Source organism: Mytilus galloprovincialis, chromosome 9 (genome assembly GCF_965363235.1).
Source record: "Mytilus galloprovincialis chromosome 9, xbMytGall1.hap1.1, whole genome shotgun sequence".
NCBI lineage: Eukaryota > Metazoa > Mollusca > Bivalvia > Mytilida > Mytilidae > Mytilus > Mytilus galloprovincialis.
The window spans coordinates 84,542,786-84,560,239 of NC_134846.1; the positions used below are offsets into that span (position 1 = coordinate 84,542,786).

Consider the following 17,454-nt stretch of genomic DNA (forward strand, 5'->3'; position numbering starts at 1 on the left):
TTATTCTATATACTTGAGTATATAGCGCAATAGATTTTTAAGATCTTTGACCAGAATTGTAATGTGTCAGAAACCTATATCATGTCAAACATTTGATCACAATTCAAATTCAGACGGTATCAAGCTTGACTATTGTGTCAAAACTTGACCCAACTGTTCAGGATTCAACCTTCAATGTATCAGGTTACGCTGAGTGAAGCATTTTATGCAATATATATATCACCATTAAATATTGATCAAGTGGTAGTAACAGACGAATTGTATTATGTAATAGAGCTGTCTTGTATTTTCTTCCAGGACTATTCTGAGCGTCATCCAAACAATCCTGGACAAACTTGAAATATCGGAAGATGAATCAGACGAAACAGTTTTCGAAAAAATATCAGATAGTAGCAAATTCTGGTTTTGTATTTTGACTTCTGAAGGAAAGATGGTAGATATGATAAAACAGCATGCCAAAGTAAAAAAGGTAGAAAAAACAATAATGAAAACTATACATGATATCAACAAACAATCCATAAATTCTAGGTTTTTATTGTTGTTAAAGACCAGAAAAGAAGAATCAAAGAATCTTATGTTTTGTATGACCGACGAAACAGCGAAGTTAAATGACACACTATCAGAATGCATACAAAAATTGTCAGACTATCAATCAAATTTAAGACTTTTTGAAAGTACATTTAGGAAATTGAGAGGACTTTCAAATAAAACTGTGCAGTCGTTACTGAGAAAAAGTATGGAATATGTCAAAGGGATTGAAGATGACTTAGAAAACGGCAGAATTATTGCACTGGATCTTTCAATTGAAGTATCCGACATCCAAATAGTTCAAGACATTGCAGAACTTTGCAAACATCTTGAAAATGTAATAGTTACACGTGTCTTTTTTAATGTAACACGGCAATGCCTAGAAAATAAGCAAGCAGAATTGGAACAAATTGAAAACTCTTCTGAATATGATGTATGCGACAAATTGTCTGTGTCGTTTCTGTTTGATGAACCAAATGTAGGTTTTCACGGTGTACGGCCTTTCAGTTTAACGACTTCTTTAAAATTAGCAGACATTTTAGCTAGTGATTGTTTGAAGCGATATAAACAATTATGGTTAGACTTTGAATTAGAAAAAGACTACACTTTAGCTGAAATGGCAACAATATTTGACGGAGTTGACGACATGGTTGGAGAGATAAGAAAGGCAGCAAATGCTTTTCTTTTTAGAATGGAAGAACATACACGAAAACGTCTCATTCTGTTTTCAAAGATTCCATCATATAGACAAACAATTGATACTATAAAAATTGCTGCTAAGGCATTCAAGTTTGACAACGAAGACTCTATTTATTTTGATACTACGCACAAATTTGAAAGTCTGCTGAATGAAAACTTTTCAGATGTAACCCTTCAAGACGTTTTACCAGTTTTAGAAAAAGTTGATACTGTGGACGGATTACTAAGTGAAGACATGAAGAACATCATAAAAGCCTTGAACAAGTCATCTTCTTTGCTTGAATTTCTACAGGAAGTGGTAGATGACGACCTGCGCAACTTAATTGACGCCGTTGAAGAACATTCCGAACAGTATGTTCGAGAATCAACTGTTTCCGATTTAATTGAAATTAAGCGATTCTTACATCCAATTCTAAAGGGGAACTTTGTAGACCAAATAGGCGATTTGTTCGAATTATTACAGAGGCAGATTGACAATATTGGTAATAATAATATTCCTCAAAAAATCTTCATCTGTGGTGACAACCTTCATTCATTAAAAGCACTATACCGAAACGTTGCCAACAGAGGTGAACGCACTGTTGAAGTAATAGAAAATATTATGCAAAAAGGAGCGTTTCATTTTTCCTTGAAATCTAGAACATGTGAAGTAGTTGTAGAGTATAAACAAGTGAAGAAAAAATATAAGCATTCTAGTGCTGATTTAAGTGATCTTCGAAGCAGGGCTCTCCTGTTAATGAATGCAGAGGATAAAGATAAAAATAAACAAAAGAGTATCAGAAAGGGACAGCTAGAAAAGTTTGTACGTTTAGTAGATGAAGCATTAGAAATTGGAGCACTTTGCTTACAGTTGAAACAAGCTGGTCATTTCAGTTTTGCTAAATACGAGGATACATGTCGTCGCAAAAACTTGAACGAGTTAAAACTACATTTAAAATACCAGTTCGAAGAATGGAAATCAGAGATTCGAACATGTCGTATTAAGTACTACTACCTGAATTTTCTGTATGCAGACCAGTTATATCAATTGTATTACTTTCTTCGAGAGAACAAAAGAAACGATATAGTTGTAACAGCTATACTAAGATTCATTGACCCCTCAATGGGAGAATTGGAACACTTGAAAGGCATATATAATAGTCTTCCAACATCTGCGAACAGTGACAACATATCTATTCTTGAAAATATCGGAAGGACATTAGATAAACTGTATAGTGGAATACATACAACTAAAACCCTCAATTTCTTGGAATGTCGGGGACACACGAAAATCACTGATAAAGTTCAACCTGGAATACCGTATATAACTTCCCTGGCCAAAGAAAGTCCTCTGGTTATTCGAACTTTATTAGCACTATATTTAAATACTACCGGATTATTTCCTAAAGCTAGTCAAGTTTTGTTTTGTAGAAGAGATACCACATTTGAAGAGATATCTCTTCTTTTGAATCGTTGTTTGCAAGAACAATGTCCAGAACCTTCAATGCGATCGTTGTATTCAATAGCAAACATCGAAATGCTACAATCTGAAATACAATTTGATCTTCATAATGAAATTCGGCGACTTCTAAAAGGAGGAGTTTTTTTGCTTTGTCTTACTTGTCGAGGTCACGAAAATCATCCATTTTTGGACCAGTTTTCGGATATGCTTTCAAGACCATCGCCTTTATCGGAGCTTGTACTTAAACAGTTTATGAGCGATTACTGGTCCCATGTAACAGTTGTAACATCAGATGTTCCTGGATTAGGAAAATCTGAATTCATCCAGCGCAAGGCTATTCATATGAAGAAAAGGTCAATTTGTGTTCATATTAGTGGCCCGTTTAATAGACTCTCAATAATTGAAGACATTATTAAACTTAGACCGAAAAATTATCATGTTCTGCATCTTGACATTGGTGCTGTCTCTGATCCTGCCGAATTAGATTTATTTGTATTTGAAATGATTGTTTTACGACACATATCAGCTGGATCTACAGCATATGCCCTGTCATACGGCAATATATTTATAGAAATTGCAAATACTATAAATGATGAACTTAGCAATTCACTACCAACCATAACTTCTTTCAAAAGAGAACATTTACAGTGGATGGGTTATGAAAATTTGCGTGTCAGCTCTGAAGTTAACAGTCCCATTCAAGTAGTTTGTCATTATCTAAAGTCACTTGATGAAGGTCTAGTTGATGTTCGTGACTTGTATTTTACTGGCACTGAGGCTCTAAAACCATTAGAAAATACTGAATGTGGGAAAATTCTTGAAAGGCATTTTCAGTCTGCAGGAGATATGTCTTTTACAATAATGAACGTTTTCATTAATGTATTAGCAGATCAATTGAAAAAGTTATCAGCTAGTGTATTCTTCAGGACACGAAACCTCGTTTCAATGCTAAAAGAAAATGAAAGTCCAACCGTCAAGTCAAGCTTAATAAAGGCATTAGAACATGTTTCTAAAGATTTTGCTTCGCGATCGGTTAATGCTTGTAGATCAGCACAAGCAGAATCAGTTACAGGAAAATTTTCAGGCAGTTCAGCCGAAATTTTGTTGGAAAGAACTTCAGGCATGATTCGTTGGGAAGACAGTAACCATTTGGTTGTTCTGTTTCATCAAAACGTTCAAACTGTGTCGGCATTATATAGAAATGTACAAGATGTCCCACAATCAGTCAAAAATCTGTTTGAAAGTCAAGTTAAAAATAAATTGGTAGACTTTAAAGACAAATCAAACGAGGAATTGAAAAATCAATTGCTGCTACTGACCCGGAGGGCGTCAATACCTATGAATACCATGAGTCAGCAAGACATAATGACTAATTATGTCTTAACACCCGATAATTTGTTAAAGATGGTACTTATTTCATTAAGAGTTAATAGTAAAGTTCCTGTACTGATAATGGGTGAAACTGGCTGTGGTAAAACATCATTAATAGCATTTTTAGCCAAAATATGTGGTGTTAATTTCGATGTATTTAGCATACATGCAGGTATTGAAGATTCAGACATCACTGCAAAGTTCAGTCACGTAAACCACAAAGCTCTGCAGAATATATCAGACCAGTTCTGGTTATTTCTAGATGAAATCAATACCTGCAATCATCTTGGGCTAATAACAGATTCACTCTGTCATCGAATGCTCTTTGGAAAAGACATAGCTCCAAATTTGACACTCTTAGCTGCTTGTAATCCATACAGACTTCGTGAAGAAAAAGAAATTCTGACAACAGGGTTACAAGGAAAAATAAATCAAGATGAACTATCAAGATTAGTGTATAGAGTCCATCCTCTTCCCGAAGCTTTGATTGACTACGTTTGGGATTATGGAAGTCTAAGCGAAGACGATGAGGTGTTATACATTTTAAAGATGGTTGATAATGTGTTTTCTGAAACAATCCTGGTCCGATTGTTGGCAGATGTCCTCGTTAAATCACAACGCTTTGTAAGAACTGTTGAAAACAATGACTATTGTGTTAGTCTTCGAGATGTTGATAGGTGTCGGAGACTTGTGAAATGGTTTGATAAATTTCTTATAAAGAAAAATCACATACATGAGGATAGAGATAGGCAAATAAGAGCAATAATTTTGGGATTAGCAATTTGTTATCACAGTCGGTTTCCAGAGGGTAGCAAAAGACAAAAATATCGCCAAGAAGTACAAAAATGTATATGCTCTGCACTATCCTATAAAATTACTGAAGACGAAATATTGAACCATATTTTAACAGAGCAGAAAGATATTTTAAATCTGATGACGGAACTTCCCCCCGGTACTGCGCTTAACACTGCTTTACAGGAAAACGTGTTTATGTTGTTAGTGTGCATCTTGAACAAAATACCAATATTCCTTGTTGGAAAACCAGGATGCAGCAAGTCGTTATCAATGCAACTGATACGAAGCAATCTCCGAGGAAAGGATTCATCCAGTCATTTGTTTCAAGATATGCCACAATTGTTTTGTGTATCATTCCAAGGTTCAGAATCGTCAACTTCTGATGGAATCATTAAAGTGTTTCAAAAGGCTGAGAAATACCAAATGCATAATGATGATCGCGATGTCTTGTCGGTTGTTATCCTAGATGAAATTGGATTGGCTGAGATATCAAAATTTAATCCATTGAAAGTGCTCCATGGCCTGATAGAACGTCACGACGAACAACTTAAAGTTGCGGTGGTAGGAATTTCTAATTGGGCCTTAGATGCTGCAAAGATGAATAGAGCAATTCATTTATCAAGACCAGATATGGATCTGAAAGATCTTATTTATACGGGGAAATCAATAAGCGAAAGCATGATACCTAGTCAAGAAGTATTCACATTTAGTCTTGATACGAAACATACTAGTTTACAACAAACAGTGCACACTGAACTACTGGAGGGAATAGCAAGAGCCTATCATGATTATTATTTGCACGAGCTTAAGTTTCCCAATTTTCATGGACTCCGAGACTTTTATTCTCTGATCAAATATTTAGGTAGAAATTTAGATATTTTTGAAAATTCAGATGACAATGAAGTATGTGAAGTAATTCTAACAGGTTTATTTCGGAATTTCGGTGGTCTTCCGACAGAAAAAAATAAAATTTTGGAAATATTTAGGAAGTATATACCTGGAATTACATCGAAAGATATACCTGTAATAAAGCTCATTGTTGATAACATAAGAGACAATTCGTGTCGTCATTTAATGCTTATTACAAATGGAGACGCTGTAATAAGTATCCTTGAAAACCAATTGAATGAATTAGGAATGCCATTTGATATTATCTTCGGTAGTAGGTTTGAAGATGACTTAACAGATGCTTACAACTATAGAATTCTTAGCCGAATAATTCTTTGCATGGAACAAGGTATGGTTTTGATACTGAAGGATCTTGAATCGATATACGGCAGTTTATACGACATGCTAAATCAAAATTATACAGTTGTAGGGAAGAAGAAACATTGTAGAGTAGCATTAGGACATTATAGCAATCCAATGTGCCAAGTGCATGACAACTTCAAATGTGTAGTCCTTGTCGAAGAATCTAAACTAGATTACTCTGATCCACCTTTTTTAAACAGATTTGAAAAACAACAGGTAACATTTTCTGACTTTTTAGGCAAAGAAAGCTTGAAAAAAGCAGTTGATGATCTTGATAAAGAAATGATTAACTTTTGTAAAATTCCGAATCATTCCTTCTCTCCGAATGATTTGATACCATCATACAGTCAGAACTTGCTGATTTCGCTTATGATCAAATCGCAGCATCTCGCTAAATGCACTGCATCGATCGAAACAGTTAAAAAAATAGCATTTGATACTTTGCTATGGCTTATTCCACCGGAAGTTATTATTCGTTCAACGGAAAGTGTGTTTTCAAATACAAAGACTTCTACTGAGATAAATCAGATAATTAATCAGTATATGCAACTGCCTATTCACAATGGTTTATGTCATTACTTTGACTCTTTACACATGGCATCTACTGACATAACGGAACAAATTGCCGATACAGAAGAGAACTTAAAGGAAGCTAATGATTTAAAACATGTTGAAATATTGGACGGAGTTGGGAAAGAATACATAGATATCGCACAGTGCAATACCCTTGACAACCAGACACCAGACAACGAAATCAAAGAGGACACGAAATTAACAGAAGATATGACAAATTTTGAAATGAATGAATGTACAAACAGTTTTAAAGAACAAACACTGCAAGAAGTATGGGAACAAGAAGCAAAATTGAATGATTTTACAGACAAAGAAATTGCTTCAGGATATGATTCAGATGAACAAGAGGCCAAATCAGATAGTTGTGCATACTTAAATGTTGTTTACACATTTTCGGGAATAAATGCCATAATAGATACTTCTGGTAAGTTAACAAAATTTCAGAGGGACAAGTTGGCCATTTTTAAATCCGAAAAACAATTTTCCCTCGCAGTTGAAGAGTTTTTCCAGTCTGACAATGATATATTTCTATTACATTGCATTAGTTCAACAGAGAGCCAACACCTATTGCTTGTAAAGGGAATTATAGAGAAACATATTCGAACCCATAAGGTAGATTTGTGTCATCAGGGGAAATATGTTTGCATTGTTGTACATTTGGAAAGAAACGGTTGTTACGATATACCGCTGACCTTTCTGTCTGGTTGGAGGTTATTGTTTATTGATAGTATACGGAAACCTGGAACTTTACTTGAACAGTTCCTTAGTGTTGATATAGTACAAATCTTAAGTGAACGAAGACCTTTAAGTAATTATATCAAAAACATGATGTTATGGGCCTTTTCTAGAATACAATTCACATCAAAAAATGTCTCAGTTCTAACCATTGAAGATTTGATGACCCGAATGAAATCGTCCAGCGAAGTGATTACTACTATAGAGGCCTTTATTCTTAGTTGGACAAAGAAAACATCATTAAATTTTGATGTTTTTGAACCAGGTAGTTATGAACTACAAAATGTGGCATCCAGTTCATCGTGCCTAAAAGTAGCTAAAAACCCATACGAACTATTGAAGGCGGGATCTTTTATTGATGCTCTTGAACATGGCGTTCAAGAAATTATTAGACATCCACTTACACTTTTCATTTTCAAGTTAGTGGAGCAAAACTTATTAAATCCTATATTTGTGAAAGATTCGGGTACTCCTGCAAGAAAATTTGTATGGAAACAAATGGTTTTATCGGAACATTACGTCAGCACTGATGATATTCCTCCACCGTCGGGACCTGAATGTTATGTATGTAGTAGTGAGCCTTTAAACTTTTACATGCCTTGCAGTCAGGTATTAATGATGCAAATTGACTCTCGAAAAAATGATTACCTTGAAATCATAGGACGATTTCGAATAGACAATTACATCGACCCAGATGAAGAAATGCCGAAAGATCTTTTTGAACAAGCAACCACTAGATGTATTGATTTCATCTGTTACGACGCTATAAACATTTTAGAAGAGGAATTTACCTACACAGAGAGAAATAAAGATTTTATTCGTGATTTCTGCAATTTTCATTCCTTTGCCATGCTGAGTGAAACGAACGAATTACAGAGAATTAACATTTTCAAATGGGCATTATCGAATTTTATAGACCTTGGCAAACTGGAACATTCTGATTTTCTCGGTCTTGTTTCAAATTTACATGCAGGTTTATGGGTATATGGACAGGTTATAAATGCAATATGTGAAATGGTTGGTTTATTAATTCGGTCAATTGATATTTCAATTTTACCAATTGCAGCTATAGATTGGTTTAAAGAATTTGGAAATGACGAGAACTATGTTGTCACACAAAATAAAGAAATTCAACTGAATGACGATCATTTATCTTTCAGTTTTAACGATAGTGGCGGAACGAAGGATCATGAACTTGAAACGTTAAACAGTGTATCAACTCATGATGTTGAATCAAGCGACGTGTTGGAAATAAAAGAATTGGTCGAATATATGGTAACATGTGTTTCTTTAGAAGAACCTTTCTGGACAGACAATGACTTATATGCTGGAACGGATAATAGCCCAAGGAACAATGAAAATAATAAGATCGTTTGTCATCGAGATACTAAAGTACCATTACGATGTGACATGATCAAATATAAAAGCAGTTCCATGTCAAGAGAACAACTGGTGAAAAACGTATGTTTGTCGCTTCTCCCAACGAGAGAGGTATCGAAGGACCTAGACATAAAGGAATGGCTCTCTCTAATAAGAAATGTGCTTCCTTTGGCTCATATTGTTCATGATGATTCATGTGAACTAACGGCTTTGAAATTTTGTCAAGATTTGGCAGATTTTAGGATAATAAATGAAAACATCCCTGTTGCTGACATCAATGATTTAGGACAATGTATTCTTGAATGCAATGGAAATTTGGATTCAACGACTGTTTGTGAATGTTTATATACAATATTAAGAAAACTTAAGTTCGAAAATTCATTGGAAGCAAGTAAATTACAAAAGCTTTTTTGTTCCTATATTTTGCGTTGTTTGATTTCAGCACAAGACAATACCGAACCGTTTAAATTTGTGTTAAGGGAAATAACGAGGAATGACTTTTTTGATCAGACATTGTCATATTTTGGACAAGTTGTCAAATTCGCAGTCATCATAGATTTGAGCGAAAATATGGAGATATATATAAACATGCTAAGAGATGCGGACATTTTTGAGAGAGAGGAAAATTTTAGTTACTGCTTTGATTTTTATTTAACTAATCTTGAAATCACAAAAACTATCAATCTGTCGCTACCAATCTTATTATTGGACACGCTAGAGCATTATGCGTTCGATGAATATCTCACCATTGAAAACTTGAAATCAGTAGACAGTAGTTCGGACGAAATACTACAATGTCTTTCTCATTCCTGTCAGATTTTGGAAACAGTTGGTTTCTCTCTCAAATTCATCGTTGCATTAGCATTCATTAGAAAGTTTATGTCACTTTTTGTTGACTTGTTAGAATCTACAAAATACGACTGTTGCAGCTTCCCAATTCTTTCCCAGCACATAAATTCAGCTATGGACGTTAATACCAAAAGCGAGTACGGGGAATTATTATCTTCGGAAATACTTCATTTATTTTTTAAACATATTGACCAAAGAGTGGGGCATCAATATATTCAGCAAAAACGCAACATGATTGAATCATACATTCCGGTCTTAAAACATATCAAATGGGAGAACAAATACGTGGAGAGATCAGCAGTTTTCAACCCATTGTTCCTCCACTTGGACAATAAGTGTTTTAATTTGTTCCTTACTCAAATAAGTTCCGTAGGCCAAAAGAACAATAAACTGAATGAACTATTGTTAGAAAGAAATGGAATATGGAATTTCGTCTGTCTCTTGACTCAAAGTTGCTTTATGACCAAATGTTTGAGGGAAAGGAACGATAGTGAGATACAAGTAGCTAAACAAATATCGAACTTAGTGCAAAAACTACAAATCACTGATGAAATGAAAAATCTTATTAACAAAATGCTAGGAATGATGAACTTTAAACACAACATTTTCAACTTATCTGTGATGGTTGAGTCTCCACAGCCACAAATCATCTCGGTCATGATTCATTTAGCTTGTATTGTTGGAAATCTAGCCAGTCATGATAACTTCTGGTATCAGCTGATTATGAAGCCTCGTTCTATAGCGTCATGTAATGTGCCATACACAAGTTTCCAAAACGTGCAAGAAAATGAGTCGTCAAGCACATTTTCTGTTATCCCAAATGTTTCTGGTACCATACTGCAATTATTTCTACATAGTAGTCTTCTTTTGTCTTTGGAATTAGAAACAACATCTCTCGAGTCTGTTAAGAATAGTGTAGGGTTTGATTGTGCTGATGTATCTGACTATTTGGAGATGCAGCTTCGACAATATTGGCACAGCTTGAAAAGTGTTTTACAGCTAACCAGTAATGACTTGTGCATTTTACTACATAGTATTCTATTTAAGTCCCTTAGCTTGTTTATGGTCAAACAGCAGTGTGAAGACGTGAAAGACGTGAAAGAGGTGAAAGACGCATATACCAAGTTTATGACAGACCAAGAATGTATTATACACCAAATAGTAATGGACAGATACACCATTATTCACGAGTCAAAGCAGCACTCTGCGTCACTGTATGATAGAAGCAAAACGTCGGTAGAAAATTGTGTCTTAGAAATAACGCCATGTCAATCAAGTTCCGATATGAACTTGGTTACACAATTATTCAGAGTGTATAAAAAACCATCAAAACTCATTATGTTTGCCGATCTTCATATGAAACCGAAACAAGAGTTTCCCTTTCTTCGGCTTGTTATTGACAACCAGGATAAACTATGTTTGCCACAAAAAATGTTATCAATTTTAAAATGGCACTTAACATTGGTCACATATGCTAGTTACAAGTATCGGAAAGTGGATTTTAAAGATGTAACTGTTTCAAAGATTATAGCCGACGAGCATGACTATAAAAGGAGGGAAGTGTTAAAATTGTCCTTTGAGTCATTTAAAAATGACTGGAATGAAATACGGTCTCGTCACTGGCAACTTTTAAGAACTGAAGATACCAACTTGCAAGTACTGGAGTTAATGCAACCACTGACAAAGATGAAGTATGCTGCTATACATGGAGAAAATTCACAGCTACAAATAGTTCTCAATTGTTTAGCTAAAATTCAAAACAATTTCCTTTGCCTGGCACATAGCTTGAAATCTATCAAAGAAACTCCAAAAACTGTCCAGTTACTTGATATCAGAAGTAATGGTTTGTTAAAATTTGAATGGAATGACCGTTATTTGCAGTTTTCACAGTGTGATTCCAGATATGGTTTGAGTCAAAAGATAGATTTTGACTACGAAAAAATAGAACAGGAAATGCAGGCAGAACTTTTGTTTGGAAAGTGCTTGATTGATGTCCAAGTACTTTCAAAAATAACTTTTACAGACGATTTGTTCCGAAACACCATAGACCTTTTGGTTGAACTCCAATCAAAAATGTATCAATATCCTTTAACTTCAGATATAAAAAAAGAAGTAGAACAGAAGAGTGAACGAGATCCTTCAAAAATATCTATCCTGCTGACACATACTGGAATAGTCCTTTCTCTTATCAGAAAAACAGACGCTCACTCAGAACAGCCTATTTCCGAATATCTACAAAAGTGGGAGACTGTTTTAGGAATTTCCTCCTTGGAATTGAAATATATTTTCCCAGAAGACATCAAGATTGGCCATATTATTCCTTTCTATCAATGGTTGGAGGAATTAAATGGAGATAATTTAGCCAAATCGTTAGGGGATACGTATCGTATGCAACTTCCAAGAGAAGGGTGGGATTGTTTGCTAAGATTTTCAAAAAGTAACATGAAGTCAATTGAAAAGCTATCCCATGCTGTTAAAGTATTTGTCCACAGATGTCTTTCGTCTAGTGATAACGTTATTCGGCCAGATCAATCCCTGATTGACTATTTATGTGATGAGCAATTTTGGTGGAAGGATGATTTTGAGAACGGATATGTATTGTGTGAACATCTCCGACTTTCTCTGAAAGAATTGTTGCCACCAGCAATTCAAGTTGAACATATATGCGAGGCATTACAGTGCATAAAGGATTCTATGGAGGTAACGTATAATTAAAAAAAGATATAGTACTAATTGCTTGCAGAGATACTCCATAACTGCCAATAAATTCAATTTATGTGATAACATAAGTTTTTCTTTTCAAAAACCTTTAATTAAAAAACTTTCTTTAAATCGGAAGTAGTCACTAAAGATTTGAAAGGAGATATTAGAGAACGTATAATCAAAGTTCCTCTCTTCGTTAAATAATATAAAAAAGAACATATAACTTTTCTACACGATACATTATCATTTCTCATGCTAAACTTATCAGATAGGTTGAATTAATTGAATGAGAGAATAAAGGTGGGTAAACGTCAATGAGACGGCAACTCATATTAATCACAAGTCACCTAGAGTTTATCATGCAGTAACAATGAAAGAGCAAACAACAAAAGCAGACATTCATACTGATCTCACAACATATTCCACATAGCAATGTAAGACTGGCAGCTCAAAACTTTCGTGCTCTGTCTTTCAGGATTCTAAGCAAAGAGATTCGCGTCTATCCGGAGTCCCAATTGGTTACCAAACTGCTGGACTAAACGAATTTCCAAAACGAACAAGAAGCAAAGTTGTGAAGAAATTTATGAAAACTTAATCATGTAAGGTGACATTTTCGGATAAACCTATTTTCATGCAGTACTTAGTGATCCTGAATCTGCATCCAGATCATCAACAATGAATATTATTATATTTTATAAAGACAAACTGATATCTGACTGGTCAATATTATTGCCATTGTAAATAGTGCTTATACCATTGACTTTTGAATTGTCACTGATTTGTTATAATGATTTTTTATCGGAAATTTAAACTTTCAGTCAGCATGGTAAGATGCTATTACATTTTTGTATAATTAGGAATAAATTATAATAGGAATACATTGACATTAAAGGATGTATGTTGGTTTGATCCTTGTCAATTATTTCTTTTTGGTTGGAAGTTGTTTCATTGTCAATCATACCACATCTTTTAATCATTACATGTTTTAAATCAAAATATCTAAATAATGAAGCTGTATTCAGTGCGCTTTTCGTGTACATAGTTTTTTTGTTGTTGTTATAATTGTGTATATCTATACTTTAATCTATTTTAAACAGAGAAAATTTTTAACTACTAAGAATTTACATGGATTGCTGAAATAAATTTAAAACAAAATGATAATAAATAAAATAATATCGTTCGCTGTACATATGTCAAAATTCGTCTTTAATATACTTTTTCACTTTCTGCTTTTTTATTATAATTTATTTGATACCTTTAAAGTTTAGTTTTTAATTGAATTGGGCAAATCGGCTCTTATATTGTATGGGTATTTGGCAATGAAATACTGGTGTGATATGGAAATAGATGCTTCTGTGAAGCAGAACTTTTATTCTAACCTTACAGAGACAACGGATTTTTAAGCTCCATATATTATTCTTAAGTAAGAGGCTTTTATTAGATGTAACATGTATCATAGGCAACATTCTATATACCAATAACTGAATATATGTATTATAGTAAAGTCATTGTATATTGGGTTTTTTACTATTATGTTTGGAAGTCATACTGATAAGGTTATGTCTTTTCTTGCTTCATAAATAAATGGTGGTTAGTAGTTTTCAGAACATTCTGCTTTGTTTACTACATATAATTTTCATTTGTTATGCACGATTGTAAATAATTCACATGTATGTACAGTTTAATATCTTGAATAACTTTTTCATCATAAAAAAAAAATGCATACAAAATATTAGAAAAAATACATTAAAAATAAATAAATAAATATCACTATGAGAATTCAAGTAGAGTAAATTAACATGTTTGGAGAATAATTTTTAGTATTTAATTATGTTTAAAGTTTCAATTTTTATTTGTAATGCACAATTGTAAATATTTCAAATATATATACATTTTTTTTTTTGAGTATTTTTTCATGGTTTATATAAAGTATGTTAGTTTAAGTTTTGTCAATGTATCTTTTTGGTTTGGCGTTGTTTCATTGTCCATCATACCACATCTTTCGTTTTATATCAAAAGATGCACAATTGTAAATAATTCACATGTATATATACAGTTTATCTTGAATGACTGTTTAATTCTTGTTATAATTAAATCTTTGATTTATGGTGTGTGCACAAAGGTGATTGAATTATTTTTAAGTGAGTAGTAGGTCTATTGAAAATGGAAAATAATAAAAACATGGGGATGCGAAGAGAGAATAAAAACGTCTTGTCCCTCAAATCTGAGAGAATAGGGACACTGTGGTCCTCTTTGCTTTCACTTCATAACCCGTTCATTACATTCATGACGATGTTGTTATAGTTGTTTTACCACCAAAATTGTTATGAGTAGTGCTAGTACCGTAGAAGTAGATACTTTTATCCAGTTTATCAAAACTCCGTATGTAGCCAAATGAGAAATATTCCGTGACCGAGTTTATTATTTCATGTTTTAATTGTAATTTTTTAAGGTATATTGTATGTGAGTTTTATATTATCTTTTTTTTTTAAAGTTAGTTGTCTTATATATTACAGTTGAAATAATTGATATAATGACTCATGCATGTATATAAAGACTTACTGTTTCTTTGATTAACTCATTATTGAAGATGGTACTATGTGTCTTTTGCCTTTGTTGATTTGGGACTTTGATCCGATGAGTTGAACCCTTTTCAGGTGATTTTTACTGTTCTTAAAATCTTTTAATGTGCTGTTCCAACACTGTACTGAAAAGCAGTCGTTAAGGGACGGTTGATTTCTAACATATGTTTTGGTCTCATGTGTCTTCCAAAGTCAGGGCCATGTGCATAGTTCAGTGGTTCTGCTAGTCATTGGTTTCTGTCAGATTTTTTATGCCCCATTTATGGGCATTATGTTTTCTGGTCTGTGCGTCCGTCCGTCTGTTCGTTCGTTCGTTCGTCCGTTCGTCCGTTCGTCCGTCTGTCCCATGCCAGGTTAAAGTTTTTGGTCGAGGTAGTTTTTGATGAAGTTGAAGTCTAATCAACTTGAAACTTAGTATATATGTTCTGTATGATATGATCTTTCTAATTTTAATTCCAAATTAGAGATTTAACCCCATTTTCACGGTCCACTGAACATAGAAAATGATAGTGCGGATGGGGCATCCGTGTACTGGGGACACATTCTTGTTTTCATTTATTGTTAAAACATTGATCAGACCTTTGATTTTGTCGTTTGAATTTTTTAACATGAAATTTTGTTCATACAGGGCACTTTTTGAAAAGTTTACTTCTAGTATACGGTATAAATTGGGTTCAGTGTTGGAGTTCAAAGGCTGACTTCACTGTTGCTTAGTACGTTCACTTCTTTTTTTGTATCTAATGGATTCATGAATCTTACACAATCATACCACATCTACTTAGATTTTTTTGTAAATATTTTTTCAAGATTTACCTTATATAGATAGAATGAATATCTTTTTAGCCTTTTAAATATCGGGTGAATGGATTTTTGTGGTACATGAACCTGTATCCATTCCTCTTATTAACACCAACATTAAAAAAAATGTATCCCGTTTTTGCGGAATTTCAATAGTTATTTTTGTATTTGCGATGTATTTGTCCGATTTTTACCTAAATATATATTATGCATAATCATTTCATTACATCAAGTGTATAACTTACTGAAGGGACCTTGGTGACCTAGTAGTGTAAGAAGTTCCTCTACAATATCACTGTAGCAACCAGTAATAAACACACTGTCATTGTCAAATGCATATTTAGAATTGTGTGTCAATAGGATATAAGCTAAACTTGGTGGATTGCAATTTAAATATTATATTTTATGTCATTTCATAATAAAGATATAAATAAGATATTGACATCATTCTTGTTATGGTAGATAAAGCATAATATAATACACAAAAGTGTCTCTTTCACTCTTCTCAAAATATTCTTTTGAATAATCTCGATTGAAAATGTGAATGATTGTCAACTAGTATTTGTATATCTATAAAATTATAAAACATTTCAAATTATAACTGTTACAATCATAATATATTTAATCGCTCTAAATATACATGAAATAATTGCTACTGGACATCACGCAAGCGGTCAATACTCACATGGCCTTACATCAATCCTCTTACCAATCCTCTTGTAGCACCATACGTGTGCCTAAGTTGTAATAAATTGTCTTGTCTTGTCTTTTCAAATGTATATCATACATGTATTGCTAAGCCAAGAGACCAAACTACACTCCGACAGCAAAATTTCAGATTTATTCAATCGTCAATTAGTAGGAACTCGCAGTCAAACAAGCATGATGCAATGCATTTTACCAAAAAATTCTTATTTCAAGGTAAAAGTTTGGATACTGGTAGAGTCAATGTCAGGATATATCATGTTCACTATAGTATATAAATATACGTTTATGCACATGTATATACATATATAATATATATAAAGAAAAGATGTGCAGTCAAACAATACCACCAGGTCAACCTACGGGTTGTTCAGTGGTTGCCGTTTGTTGACTGGTTCATATGTGGTTCTCGTTTTTTAATATCCTAGATTAGACCGTTGGTTTTCCTGTTTGGATTATTTTACACGAGTCATTTTTGGAGCGTTGTACCTTGCTGTTCTGTGTACTATGATCGTTAATTTTTAAAATGTTTATAAATTATGACTTGCCGAAAAATAATGTCTCATTCACACTCATACCACATCTTCTTATTTATATTACCTCGTAAAAATACCAATGTCGTATGTCATAGTTTCTTTACTTCTACAATTCTTGCTTAAAATCTTTTACAACTCGGCGATAATTTTACCGGAACTATTCACCAAAACAGGAACATGCCGAACATGATTAAACATACCATAACAAGAGCACGTGGATATAAATACGCTCTCAAGGCACACATTCTGTAATGTTAGCATATTGCGAAAAAGCACGAAGAAAATCGTTCTGCATTTAAGCCCCAACAAAAAGGATGGTATATACAAAGCTTGGTAAATATTCAAATCTAATATACCATCTCCTCGTCATATATATGCATTTAACCTACCACTTAAAAATGTTCCCGTTCATTTTTGAAAGAAATGTTTGGTTTTTTTTTTATATTAAAAATCAGTACAAAATGTGCCATGAAAAATTCAAGGGTAACTGTCAAAATTGTTCATCCCG

General features: G+C 33.5%; 1 long non-coding RNA gene across 1 annotated transcript; it reads left to right on the forward strand.

The window, feature by feature from the left end:
• Positions 1–301: 301 nt before the first annotated feature.
• Positions 302–16,149, forward strand: LOC143046199 (uncharacterized). The gene is made up of 2 exons (XR_012969091.1): positions 302–12,322; positions 12,801–16,149. It is a non-coding gene; the product is annotated as an uncharacterized LOC143046199 (long non-coding RNA).
• Positions 16,150–17,454: the final 1,305 nt, after the last annotated feature.